At 41.5% G+C, this 14,771-nt stretch overlaps 1 protein-coding gene across 1 annotated transcript in view; it reads right to left on the bottom strand.

The window, feature by feature from the left end:
• Nucleotides 1-14,771, bottom strand: part of LOC106645282 (cytosolic carboxypeptidase 6) — a 486,558-nt gene that overhangs the window by 268,896 nt on the left and 202,891 nt on the right. The window lies entirely within an intron of this gene.

Raw genomic sequence — 14,771 nt, 5'->3', positions numbered from 1 at the left:
TAAAATAAAAGTGCGGCCAAGTAAGCGCACTGGGTCGTTGGGGATGAGCCGCTTGAGATTGTTTTTATTAATAAAAAAAATAAAAGTGTGGCCAAGTAAGCTTACTGGGTCGTTGGGGATTAGCCACTTTAGATTGTTTTTATTAATAAAAAAAAAAAAAGTGCGGTTAAGTAAGCGCACTAGGTCGTTGGGGATTAGCCGCTTAAGATTGTTTTTATTAATAAAAATTATAAAAGTGCGGCCAAGTTAGCGCACTGGGTTGTTGGGGATGAGCCGCTTGAGATTGTTTTTATTAATAAATAAAATAAATGTGCAGCCAAGTAAGCGCACTGGGTTGTTAGAGATTAGCCGCTCAAGATTGTTTTTATTAATAAAAAAAATAAAAGTGCGGCCAAGTAAACGCACTGGGTCGTTGGGGATGAGCCGCTTGAGATTGTTTTTATTAATAAAAAAAATAAAAGTGTGGCCAAGTAAGCTTACTGGGTCGTTGGGGATAAGCCACTTTAGATTGTTTTTATTAATAAAAAAAAAAAAAGTGCGGCCAAGTAAGCGCACTAGGTCGTTGGGGATTAGCCGCTTAAGATTGTTTTTATTAATAAAAATTATAAAAGTGCGGCCAAGTTAGCGCACTGGGTTGTCTGGGATGAGCCGCTTAAGATTGTTTTTATTAATAAATAAAATAAAAGTGCAGCCAAGTAAGCGCACTGGGTTGTTAGGGATTAGCCGCTTAAGATTGTTTTTATTAATAAAAAAAATAAAAGTGCAACCAAGTACGTGCACTGGGTCGTTGGAGATTAGCCGCTCAAGATTGTTTTTATTGATGAATAAAATAAAAGTGCGGCCAAGTAAGCAAACTGAGTCGTTGAGGATTAGCCGCTTAAGATTGTTCTTATTAATAAATGAAATAAAAGTGCGGCCAAGTAAGCGCACTAGGTCATTGGGGATCAGCTGCTTGAGATTGTTCTTATTAATGAACAAAATAAAAGAGCAGCCAAGTAAGCGCACTAGGTCGTTGGGGATTAGCCGCTTGAGATTGTTTTTATTAATAAATAAAAGAAAAGTGCGGCCAAAAAAGCGCACTGGGTCGTTGGGGATTAGCCGCTTAAGAATGTTTTCAATTATAAAAATTATAAAAGTGCGGCTAAGTTAGCGCACTGGATCGTTGGAGATAAGCCGCTTAATATTGTTTTTATTAATAAAAAAAATAAAAGTGTGGCCAAGTAAGCGCACTGGGTCGTTGGGGATTAGCCGCTTCAAATTGTTTTTATTAATAAAAAAACTAAAAGTGCGGCCAAGTAAGCAAACTGGGTCGTTGAGGATTAGCCGCTTGAGATTGTTCTTATCAATAAATGAAATAAAAGTGCGGCCAAGTAAGCGCACTGGGTCATTTTGGATCAGCCACTTGAGATTGTTCTTATTAATGAATAAAATAAAAGTGCGGCCAAGTAAGCGCATGGGTCGTTATAGATGAGCCGCTTGAGATTGTTTCAATTAATAAATAAAATAAAAGTGCGGCCAAGTAAGCGCACTGGGTTGTTAGGGATTAGCCTTTTAAGATTGTTTTTATTAATGAATAAAATAAAAGTGCGGCCAAGTTAACGCACTGAGTCGTTGGGGATTAGCTGCTTGAGATTGTTTTTATTAATAAAAAAACTAAAAGTGCGGCCAAGTAAGCGCACTGGGTTGTTAGGGATTAGCCTTTTAAGATTGTTTTTATTGATGAATAAAATAAAAGTGCGGCCAAGTTAACGCACTGAGTCGTTGGGGATTAGCTGCTTGAGATTGTTTTTATTAATAAAAAAACTAAAAGTGCGGCCAAGTAAGCGCACTAGGTCGTTTGGGATTAGCCGCTTGAGATTGTTTTTATTAATAAATAAAATAAAAGTGCGGCCAAGTAAGCGCACTGGGTCGTTAAGGGCTAGCTGCTTGAAATTGTTTTTATTAATAAAAAAAATAAAAGTGCGGCCAAGTAAGCGCACTAGGTCGTTTGGGATTAGCCGCTTGAAATTGTTTTTATTAATAAATAAAATAAAAGTGCGGCTAAGTAAGCGCACTGGGTCGTTGGGGATTAGCCGCTTAAGATTTTTTTTTATTTATAAATAAAATATAAGTGCGGCCAAGTAAGCGCACTGGGTCGTTGGGGATTAGCCACTTAAGTTTGTTTTTATTAATAAAAAAAATAAAAGTGCGGCCTAGTAAGCGCACTGGGTCGTTGAGGACTAGCCGCTTAAGATTGTTTTTATTAATAAATAAAATAAAAGTGCGGCCAAGTAAACGCACTGGGTCGTTGGGGATTAGCTGCTTTAGATTGTTCATATTAATAAATAAAATAAAAGTGCGGCCAAGTAAGCGCACTGGGTCGTTGGGGATAAGCTGCTTGAGATTGTTTTTATTAATAAAAAAAATAAAAGTGTGGCCAAGTAAGCTTACTGGGTCGTTGGGGATTAGCCACTTTAGATTGTTTTTATTAATAAAAAAAAAAAAAGTGCGGCCAAGTAAGCGCACTAGGTCGTTGGGGATTAGCCGCTTAAGATTTTTTTTATTTATAAAAATTATAAAAGTGCGGCCAAGTTAGCGCACTGGGTCGTTGGGGATTAGCCGCTTGAAATTGTTTTCATTAATAAATAAAATAAAACAGCAGCCAAGTAAGCGCACTGTGTCGTTGGGGATTAGCCGCTTTAGATTGTCCTAATTAATAAATAAAATAAAAGTGCGGCCAAGTAAGCGCACTGGGTTGTTGGGGATAAGCCGCTTGAAATTGTTTTTATTAATAAAAAAAATAAAAGTGTGGCCAAGTAAGCGCACTGGGTCGTTGGGGATTAGCCGCTTAAGATTGTTTTATTAATAAAAAAAATAAAAGAGCGGCCAAGAAAGCGCACTAGGTCGTTGGGGATTAGCCGCTTAAGATTGTTTTTATTAATAAAAGAAATAAAAAAGTGGCCAAGTAAGCTTACTGGGTCGTTGGGGATTAGCCACTTTAGATTGTTTTTATTAATAAAAAAAAAAAAAGTGCGGCCAAGTAAGCGCACTAGGTCGTTGGGGATTAGCCGCTTAAGATTGTTTTTATTAATAAAAATTATAAAAGTGCGGCCAAGTTAGCGCACTGGGTTGTTGGGGATGAGCCGCTTAAGATTGTTTTTATTAATAAATAAAATAAAAGTGCAGCCAAGTAAGCGCACTGGGTTGTTAGGGATTAGCCGCTTAAGATTGTTTTTATTAATAAAAAAAATAAAAGTGCAACCAAGTACGTGCACTGGGTCGTTGGAGATTAGCCGCTTAAGATTGTTTTTATTGATGAATAGAATAAAAGTGCGGCCAAGTAAACGCACTGATCCGTTGGGGATTAGCTGCTTGAGATTGTTTTTATAAATAAATAAAATAAAAGTGCGGCCAAGTAAGCGCACTGGGTCGTTGGGGATTAGCTGCTTGCAATTGTTTTTATTAATAAAAAAAATAAAAGTGTGGCCAAGTAAGCGCACTGGGTCGTTGGGGATTAGCCGCTTGAAATTGTTTTTATTAATAAAAAAAATTGTTCGTGTTAACTTTGTTTGTGGTGGTTTGGACGGGGGCATGCGATACTCGCGACGACGCGGACGCTTTTGTTGTAGTCGGGGTGTCTGGAGGGGGACCTACGCGAACGCACAAGCCTAATTTACTTATGCCTTCATAGATTTCAAGTATGTTGTACGCATTGTATGGCTGTGTGCGGGGCCCCGCTCTCGGCGCCTCTTCGAAACGAGAGCTCGAGCTCCTCTCGAGCTCACCTCTCTGCCCACTCCTCGGTTAGCAGCGGGCCTGAGCGAGTTTTCACTTAGGCTAAGTTACGCCGGAGTCAGAGCACCTCCTCAGCCTTCAGCTGGCAGATTGCAAGGCCTTTTGCAGCCATTTTGCCTCGCCTCGTTCGAGTTCGCCAGCCTCAGTCCAATCTACTTGAGTTTTGCTAAGTATCGATTTGTCTTTTAGTTTGAGACTTCAAGCTCGTCAAATAAATCGACTTGAGTCTACAGTTCCAAAGAAAATTCCTTCATTTGTTTTAGTTCAAATTTCTTTCAACTCCGTCAATTGAATTGTTATCGTGACGCGGTTAATTTCTAGCGGCAGCGATCATATTCATTGTACGAATTTCGTTTTTGTTTTGAATAAATCCAATATCTTGGTATTTAAAGAGACTTGGTTGTTGTTTTTGGTGTGAAAGAAAATAAGTAGAATAATAATTTTTCTCCAATTTCCATAGAGGTCGATTCACGACCTACAAATTAAATAGAATTTGCAAACTGATTCGAGGCTTGATTAGCCCACATTTTGCCGATCGAGCGAATCAAAGCAAAATATTCATTGGTAGCAGAGCGTGGTTGGAAATTGAAAAACAAATTCTTATTATTCTCCAATTTCAAGGCCATTCGACGTCAACAAACATACCACCTTGTTCGTCGAAAAGCGTAGAAGGAAGACGAGACCTATAGTCATCAAGCAAGCACGCGGTCATCTATCTTCTCTTTGTGCGGAGCTTCGTAGCCTCGTAGACGGGATCGACGGTGTCAGCGTACCAACGCTCTCCTTCATCGCCCCGCAGCCTTACTCTTGAATTTACTGTCCTTGGCCTAGGAGGTAAAGAGTGCGGGGAGGGCAGGTACTTACTACTGCGCGCATGGTAAGCGTTTAGCGTTACATTGTTTGTATTAGTCACTCTTCTTATCTATTGCTCTCGAGTCCAAGACCAAATTATCATTGCTGTGTCGCTTGCCACATCTGTATATATTGTATATAGTGTAAATATCAAGGACGTTTTATCTTAGTTGGGGCTCGATTTGGTTATTTTAATTTTTTAATCGTTGCTTTCAAAATGGAAAAGATACTTAAGGCTCAGTTGAAACTATGTTCCAACATAGAGAATTTCTACACAAATTCAACTAGTAAAGTGAAAGCCGAATCCCAAACGATTCATCATTTTGAGACGCGATTAAGTATCCTGGATAATTATTGGAAGACTTTTACTAGTCGTCATGATGATTTAATTGATTATGAGGATAAGATCGTGGATGATGATTATTTTGAAAAGGACGTATATACCTCGATTGAGATGGCTTATTCCGAAGCCAGATCGCTGATACTCGGTAAAATTGCGGCTCTAAAAACGAATACACCTCCACACCCTATGCCTCAACCTACTGGAAATCCAACAGTAGAGGTTCAAGCTTCCCTCCCTCCGTTACAGCTTCCCACCTTTTCGGGAAAGCAGGAGGAGTGGGAAAGCTTCAAGCAGCGATTCTCTTCCTTGGTTAAAGACAAGACGAACATTTCTAATGTTGCAAAGTTGCAACACTTAATGAGCGCGTTACAAGGCTCCGCTGCGCAACGACTAAAAGGCATTGAAATTACCGACGCGAATTTTCAAGTTGCTTGGGACAAACTCATTCGCCGGTATGATAATGTACGCATTCGACTGTTCAATAGCATTGAGAATCTTATTCAATTGCCGCCGGTAAAAGCTCGAAATGTACATGAATTAAATGAGATAATGGATCGCGCGGAAGAAGCTGTACGCGCTCTTAAAGATCTTGGATGCCCAATTGATCAAACAAATTATTTTGTGGTACATTGTGTCATTCGTAAACTTGACTTGAATTCACGAGAATCCTGGGAAATTTCACAAGAGGCTACTGATGGATTTCCGACTTATATCGATCTCACGCGTTTTATTGAACGTCGCGTTCATGCGCTTGAACAAGCCCATACTGGCACTGATACACCTAGTTCGCGTAATAAGCAATCGTCTACTCATATGCCGCAAAATCAAGCAAAACGCGTGTCTGTTCATACTGCTCAATCCGAAGTTAGTACAGATAAGTTATCTGGTTGTCTTTTATGTAAAGGAAATCACATACTAGGTCGTTGTATGAAATTCAAATCTATGTCTCTGGCTCAGCGTCTTGAATATTGTAAAAATGAAAAGCTTTGTCTCAATTGTTTAAAGACTTCTCATTTCGCAGACAAATGCCCTTCGCCAAATCGTTGTTTTTATTGCCAAGGTAATCATCACTCGAAGTTGCATTTTGAGAAAAATACCGGAAAAGCTCAACAGAGCAACCAAATCAATTGGCGTTCTTCGGCAAATACTGATTCTAACGAGAAATCGGCATCTAACTCGCATGAGCAGGGAGTTGTGAACGTTCACAGCGTTCGTGTGGGTCATGCTGTATTATTGGCGACTGCGCGCATATGTATTAAAGGTCCCAACGGAAATTTATTTTCAATCCGCGCTCTTATTGACCCTGCCGCCGAACGCTCTTTCATAGCGCGACATGTAGTATCTGAACTTAGCCTTACTTGTAAACAAATTGATATTAAAGTAGTTGGCGTAGGTGCAGAGGAATCGTCTAGGGCTCGCGAAGAGGTCATGTTACAATTAGTATCCCCGAAGTTAGAGAATTTTAGGTTGAGTATATTCGCCTTGGTTCTACCCAAACTTACTCGGTATCTACCCAGTAACAAAATTATTCAATCGAATTGGTCGCACATTAAAGATCTTGATCTTGCTGATCCTGATTTTGCAGAGCCTCACAAGATTGACTGTATCTTGGGTGCTGATGCTTATTCGTCAATAATGCTCAGTGGCCTTATAAGAGGGCCTAAGGACACTCCAGTAGCTCAAAATTCAGTCTTTGGTTGGATTTTAACTGGCCCAACGTTAAGCCAAACTTGCTGCTGTAATACAGCATTAGTTCAAGCTTTTCACACGTACACGGATCAGTCGCTTTCTGAAAATCTTCAAAGATTTTGGGAAATCGAGGAGGTGCCTCGCAGATCGCTGCTAACCGAGGACGAGCGATACTGTGACGAGCATTTCGCTCAGACACATACACGCTCTCCAGATGGTCGTTTTATCGTCAGATTGCCTCTTCGAAGCAATCCTGACTTCGTAAGCACTCGTGATATTGCCGTTGCCTGTCTATTACGCTCTGAAAAACGCTTACGTAACAATCTCGAACTTTCAAACTCTTACTGCACTTTCATGCAGGAGTACCTTGACATGCATCACATGGAGCTCGTCCCCCCCGACAAACTTGATCGACCATGTTTCTATCTCCCACATCATGCTGTCATTCGTCCTGAGAACCCGAGCAAAGTGCGCATCGTATTTAATGCGTCTCAACGGGATTCAAAGGGTCGTTCTCTGAATGATATGCTGCTGCCGGGACCCAAACTTCAAGCCGATGTGCTTCAAGTGCTAACACAGTGGCGTTTTTCTAAGTTTGTTTTTACCACAGATGTCGTTAAGATGTTTCGGCAGATATTGGTACATCCGGACGATGCTGACTGGCAGCGAGTACTGTGGCGCCCAACGACCGATCAGCCCATTCGTGACTATAGGTGTATCACAGTCACCTATGGCACCTCATCAGCCCCGTACTTGGCCCTGAAGGTCATGCAAAAGCTTGCAGAGGACAACGAGGAATCCCATCCTCATGCAGCCGAAATTCTGAAAAGAAAGCTCTACGTTGACGACTTCTTCGCTGGAGCTGATACAGTTGAAACTGCACGGGAACGTCGAGATCAACTCATACAAGTTCTTGCATCGGCAGGTATGACGCTAGCCAAGTGGGCCGCGAATGACAATGGGCTTCTTCAAGGCTTGTCGTCAGTTTCAGCCAAGGAAGTTGAGTTAAAACTCGATGAGGTAATATCCACCTTAGGTCTTAAGTGGCTACCCAGCATTGATGCCTTTACTTTTAGTGTAAAAGACCTTGGAGTAAACTATGAGTTTACGAAACGCACAATTTTGTCCGAAATCGCTCGTTTATTTGATCCTTTAGGATGGCTAGCTCCGATAATGATCATTGCCAAAATAATATTACAGGATCTTTGGCTGAACGATCTGGACTGGGACTCTTCAGTGCCCGATGCACTGAGTCAACGCTGGGTGCTTTTTCGTAATGAGCTGAAAGAAGTCTCGCTCATACGAATACCACGCTGGCTTGGAGGAAAAGAGAGAGAAGTGTGGCATTTGCATGGATTCGCGGATGCATCTAAGCGAGCCTATGCTGCCGTACTCTACGCAGTGACACCTGGTCAGACTGCAAGCCTTCTTCTTGCCAAGACCAAGCTAGCTCCAACCAAAGTGCAAACTCTCCCAAGGCTTGAGTTGTGTGGTTGCGCTCTTTTGGTACGTCTCACCAAGCACCTTCTGAGCAGCTCAGCGATTCAACCAGCCAGTATTCACTGCTGGACCGATTCCAAGGTTGTCCTGGAATGGTTGAAGAGCCATCCATCTCGTTGGCCAACATTTGTGGCTAATAGAACCAGTGAGATTCTCACTGAACTTCCTTCAGCAACATGGCATCATGTCAGATCAGCTGACAACCCAGCAGACGGTGCGACACGAGGCTTCTCGCCTGCCGTCCTGGCAAAGCTCGATTTGTGGTGGCATGGACCGAGTTGGCTGTTACAGGACGAGTCTGCCTGGCCGTCTCTGACTCCGTCGGAGCCTCTAACACCAGCCCATCTCCAAGTTTTTGCTATTCAAGCTCAGCAGCATGAAAAATCAAAGCAGGTCGTGTCACCTGAATGCTTGCCAACGTTACAAAAGTTTTCGGCATTTTCTAAAATAATTAGAATTCTCTCTTACTGCTACCGCTGGCGTACGCGTGCTGCACAAAAGTGCATTGAGCGTGCGAAAATTTTGATGCTTGGAACTGAGTACCGTATGGGAAAAGTTTACTGTTACAGAGCCATTCAAGCGCAGCACTTTCCAGCCGAAAAAATGTGTTTGTCTGCTGGTGAACCTCTCACAAAACACAGCGCTCTACGTCGACTCAGCCCATTTCTGGATGAACAAGGCCTTATTCGAGTTGGAGGGCGACTTGACCATTCTTTACTGCCTTACAACGAAAGGCACCCAATCATTTTACCAGGCGGCTGCCAATTCGTCAGACGTTTAGTGGAAGAGACGCATTTACTCACTATGCACGGAGGAGTGCAATTGATGATGTCACATCTACGCCGATCGCTGTGGGTCACCAGAGACCAAAGAGTCGCCGCTGGAGTGCTTCACCGTTGCGTTATTTGTACGCGACATGCTGCCAGAAGCTCCGAGCAACAATTGGGTCAACTTCCAGCTGCTCGCATTACTCCGGCGCGGCCCTTCACACATACAGGCGTCGATTACGCTGGGCCATTTCCGATCCTATTCTCAAGGGGTCGTGGAGCAAAATCAACCAAGGGCTACATTGCCATTTTTGTTTGTTTGGTTTCACGTGCCATGCACGTGGAGGTAGTATCCGACCTAACGTCTGCCTCGTTTCTTGCAGCATACTCACGGTTTTGTGCTCGTCGTGGAGTCTGTGCTGTTCTGTATTCCGACAACGCCACCAACTTTAGAGGAGCTGCGTCCGAACTAAGACGGATGTTTCATAGTTCATCGGAGTTTCTTGTCACTGTCATTGATACTATAGCGCGTCAAGGTACAGACTGGTCCTTTATTCCGCCACGCGCCCCTCACATGGGAGGTTTATGGGAAGCTGCTGTACGCAGCGTAAAGTATCATCTCATTCGTGTGGTTGGAGATTCAAAGTTGACGTTCGAGGAGCTGACTACGTTGTGCAGCAAAGTCGAAGCATGCCTCAACTCCAGGCCACTGTGCCCCTTGAGCAGCGAAGCCTCTGGTGATCTCGCTCTTACACCCGCCCATTTTCTCGTCGGCTCTGCTTTGCTGTCTCATCCCGAGCCTTACGATGAGGGGCAACAATTCTCCCCACAGACAGATCGCTGGAAGTTGCTAACTGACATGCGTAACTCCTTTTGGGCCAACTGGCGTAGAGAGGTGCTACATCAACACCTACGACGAAACAAGTGGTTGAAGCCTCAACCTAATATTGTTCAGGGTGATGTCGTCCTCATCAAGGACGAGCTCACTCCTCCTACAAAGTGGCCTTTGGGATTGGTCACTGCCACTCATCCTGGAGCTGATGGGCTCGTACGAGTGGTTACCATCAAAACAGCCGAATCATCGTTCGTGCGACCCATCGCCAAGGTCATCAAGTTACTTAGCGAGCCAGAACTTGACAAATGCGTGGAGACTCATAAAATTTAGTGAAGTTTCAGTTGATTTTGTTAATTAATGATCTGACAATTTAATTTTGCCTATAATTATGATTTACATTAACTATTGTGAATTTAATTGAAAATTAGCTTCCGCGAGTAGATTAGATTTACTTTGTTCAATGTTATTAAACTTATTTCAATATGTTTTGTTATCTAAAATGTAATACTACTTGACAACCAAGTAGTTTAGGGTCAGCTTTGGTAGATTCTCATCCGACATCAGGCTTTCCTATCTCGTTTTATTAAATAATTTTTGACGACATTTCGTCAAGGCGGGCTGAAATGTTCGTGTTAACTTTGTTTGTGGTGGTTTGGACGGGGGCATGCGATACTCGCGACGACGCGGACGCTTTTGTTGTAGTCGGGGTGTCTGGAGGGGGACCTACGCGAACGCACAAGCCTAATTTACTTATGCCTTCATAGATTTCAAGTATGTTGTACGCATTGTATGGCTGTGTGCGGGGCCCCGCTCTCGGCGCCTCTTCGAAACGAGAGCTCGAGCTCCTCTCGAGCTCACCTCTCTGCCCACTCCTCGGTTAGCAGCGGGCCTGAGCGAGTTTTCACTTAGGCTAAGTTACGCCGGAGTCAGAGCACCTCCTCAGCCTTCAGCTGGCAGATTGCAAGGCCTTTTGCAGCCATTTTGCCTCGCCTCGTTCGAGTTCGCCAGCCTCAGTCCAATCTACTTGAGTTTTGCTAAGTATCGATTTGTCTTTTAGTTTGAGACTTCAAGCTCGTCAAATAAATCGACTTGAGTCTACAGTTCCAAAGAAAATTCCTTCATTTGTTTTAGTTCAAATTTCTTTCAACTCCGTCAATTGAATTGTTATCGTGACGCGGTTAATTTCTAGCGGCAGCGATCATATTCATTGTACGAATTTCGTTTTTGTTTTGAATAAATCCAATATCTTGGTATTTAAAGAGACTTGGTTGTTGTTTTTGGTGTGAAAGAAAATAAGTAGAATAATAATTTTTCTCCAATTTCCATAGAGGTCGATTCACGACCTACAAATTAAATAGAATTTGCAAACTGATTCGAGGCTTGATTAGCCCACATTTTGCCGATCGAGCGAATCAAAGCAAAATATTCATTGTGTCGCACTGTGTCGTTGGGGATTAGCCGCTTTAGATTGTCCTAATTAATAAATAAAATAAAAGTGCGGCCAAGTAAGCGCACTGGGTTGTTGGGGATAAGCCGCTTGAAATTGTTTTTATTAATAAAAAAAATAAAAGTGTGGCCAAGTAAGCGCACTGGGTCGTTGGGGATTAGCCGCTTAAGATTGTTTTATTAATAAAAAAAATAAAAGAGCGGCCAAGAAAGCGCACTAGGTCGTTGGGGATTAGCCGCTTAAGATTGTTTTTATTAATAAAAGAAATAAAAAAGTGGCCAAGTAAGCTTACTGGGTCGTTGGGGATTAGCCACTTTAGATTGTTTTTATTAATAAAAAAAAAAAAAGTGCGGCCAAGTAAGCGCACTAGGTCGTTGGGGATTAGCCGCTTAAGATTGTTTTTATTAATAAAAATTATAAAAGTGCGGCCAAGTTAGCGCACTGGGTTGTTGGGGATGAGCCGCTTAAGATTGTTTTTATTAATAAATAAAATAAAAGTGCAGCCAAGTAAGCGCACTGGGTTGTTAGGGATTAGCCGCTTAAGATTGTTTTTATTAATAAAAAAAATAAAAGTGCAACCAAGTACGTGCACTGGGTCGTTGGAGATTAGCCGCTTAAGATTGTTTTTATTGATGAATAGAATAAAAGTGCGGCCAAGTAAACGCACTGATCCGTTGGGGATTAGCTGCTTGAGATTGTTTTTATAAATAAATAAAATAAAAGTGCGGCCAAGTAAGCGCACTGGGTCGTTGGGGATTAGCTGCTTGCAATTGTTTTTATTAATAAAAAAAATAAAAGTGTGGCCAAGTAAGCGCACTGGGTCGTTGGGGATTAGCCGCTTGAAATTGTTTTTATTAATAAAAAAAATAAAAGTGCGGCCAAGTAAGCGCACTGGGTTGTTAGGGATTAGCCGCTTAAGATTGTTTTTATTGATGAATAAAATAAAAGTGCGGCCAAGTAAGCAAACTGGGTCGTTGAGAATTAGCCGCTTGAGATTGTTCTTATTAATAAATGAAATAAAAGTGCGGCCAAGTAAGCGCACTAGGTCATTGGGGATCAGCCGCTTGAGATTGTTCTTATTAATGAACAAAATAAAAGAGCGGCCAAGTAAGCGCACTAGGTCGTTGGGGATAAGCCGCTTGAGATTGTTTTTATTAATAAATAAAAGAAAAGTGCGGCCAAAAAAGCGCACTGGGTCGTTGGGGATTAGCCGCTTAAAATTGTTTACATTAATAAAAATAATAAAAGTGCGGCCAAGTAAGCGCACTAGGTCGTTGGGGATTAGCCGCTTAAGAATGTTTTTAATAATAAAAATTATAAAAGTGCGGCTTAGTTAGCGCACTGGATCGTTGGAGATAAGCCGCTTAATATTGTTTTTATTAATAAAAAAAATAAAAGTGTGGCCAAGTAAGCGCACTGGGTCGTTGGGGATTAGCCGCTTCAAATTGTTTTTATTAATAAAAAAACTAAAAGTGCGGCAAGTAAGCGCACTGGGTTGTTAGGGATTAGCCGCTTAAGATTGTTTTTATTGATGAATAAAATAAAAGTGCGGCCAAGTAAGCAAACTGGGTCGTTGAGAATTAGCCGCTTGAGATTGTTCTTATTAATAAATGAAATAAAAGTGCGGCCAAGTAAGCGCACTAGGTCAATGGGGATCAGCCGCTTGAGATTGTTCTTATTAATGAACAAAATAAAAGAGCGGCCAAGTAAGCGCACTGGGTCATTTGGGATCAGCCGCTTGAAATTGTTTTTATTAATAAAAAAAATAAAAGTGTGGCCAAGTAAGCGCGCTGGGTCGTTGGGGATTAGCCGCTTAAGATTGTTTTATTAATAAAAAAAATAAAAAATCGGCCAAGTAAGAGCACTAGGTCGTTGGGGATTAGCCGCTTAAGATTGTTTTTATTAATAAAAAAAATAAAAGTGTGGCCAAGTAAGCTTACTGGGTCGTTGGGGATTAGCCACTTTAGATTGTTTTTATTAATAAAAAAAAAAAAAGTGCGGCCAAGTAAGCGCACTAGGTCGTTGGGGATTAGCCGCTTAAGATTTTTTTTATTTATAAAAATTATAAAAGTGCGGCCAAGTTAGCGCACTGGGTCGTTGGGGATTAGCCGCTTGAAATTGTTTTCATTAATAAATAAAATAAAACAGCAGCCAAGTAAGCGCACTGTGTCGTTGGGGATTAGCCGCTTTAGATTGTCCTAATTAATAAATAAAATAAAAGTGCGGCCAAGTAAGCGCACTGGGTTGTTGGGGATAAGCCGCTTGAAATTGTTTTTATTAATAAAAAAAATAAAAGTGTGGCCAAGTAAGCGCACTGGGTTGTTGGGGATGAGCCGCTTAAGATTGTTTTTATTAATAAATAAAATAAAAGTGCAGCCAAGTAAGCGCACTGGGTTGTTAGGGATTAGCCGCTTAAGATTGTTTTTATTAATAAAAAAAATAAAAGTGCAACCAAGTACGTGCACTGGGTCGTTGGAGATTAGCCGCTTAAGATTGTTTTTATTGATGAATAGAATAAAAGTGCGGCCAAGTAAACGCACTGATCCGTTGGGGATTAGCTGCTTGAGATTGTTTTTATAAATAAATAAAATAAAAGTGCGGCCAAGTAAGCGCACTGGGTCGTTGGGGATTAGCTGCTTGCAATTGTTTTTATTAATAAAAAAAATAAAAGTGTGGCCAAGTAAGCGCACTGGGTCGTTGGGGATTAGCCGCTTGAAATTGTTTTTATTAATAAAAAAAATAAAAGTGCGGCCAAGTAAGCGCACTGGGTTGTTAGGGATTAGCCGCTTAAGATTGTTTTTATTGATGAATAAAATAAAAGTGCGGCCAAGTAAGCAAACTGGGTCGTTGAGAATTAGCCGCTTGAGATTGTTCTTATTAATAAATGAAATAAAAGTGCGGCCAAGTAAGCGCACTAGGTCATTGGGGATCAGCCGCTTGAGATTGTTCTTATTAATGAACAAAATAAAAGAGCGGCCAAGTAAGCGCACTAGGTCGTTGGGGATAAGCCGCTTGAGATTGTTTTTATTAATAAATAAAAGAAAAGTGCGGCCAAAAAAGCGCACTGGGTCGTTGGGGATTAGCCGCTTAAAATTGTTTACATTAATAAAAATAATAAAAGTGCGGCCAAGTAAGCGCACTAGGTCGTTGGGGATTAGCCGCTTAAGAATGTTTTTAATAATAAAAATTATAAAAGTGCGGCTTAGTTAGCGCACTGGATCGTTGGAGATAAGCCGCTTAATATTGTTTTTATTAATAAAAAAAATAAAAGTGTGGCCAAGTAAGCGCACTGGGTCGTTGGGGATTAGCCGCTTCAAATTGTTTTTATTAATAAAAAAACTAAAAGTGCGGCAAGTAAGCGCACTGGGTTGTTAGGGATTAGCCGCTTAAGATTGTTTTTATTGATGAATAAAATAAAAGTGCGGCCAAGTAAGCAAACTGGGTCGTTGAGAATTAGCCGCTTGAGATTGTTCTTATTAATAAATGAAATAAAAGTGCGGCCAAGTAAGCGCACTAGGTCAATGGGGATCAGCCGCTTGAGATTGTTCTTATTAATGAACAAAA

Source organism: Copidosoma floridanum, unplaced genomic scaffold (assembly GCF_036245765.1).
Source record: "Copidosoma floridanum isolate Cflo_tuat_1 unplaced genomic scaffold, Cflo_Japanese_pri ptg000027l, whole genome shotgun sequence".
Classification (NCBI taxonomy): domain Eukaryota; kingdom Metazoa; phylum Arthropoda; class Insecta; order Hymenoptera; family Encyrtidae; genus Copidosoma; species Copidosoma floridanum.
Note: the sequence above shows the minus strand (reverse complement) of the source record. Positions and strands in the feature narration are given on the sequence as shown.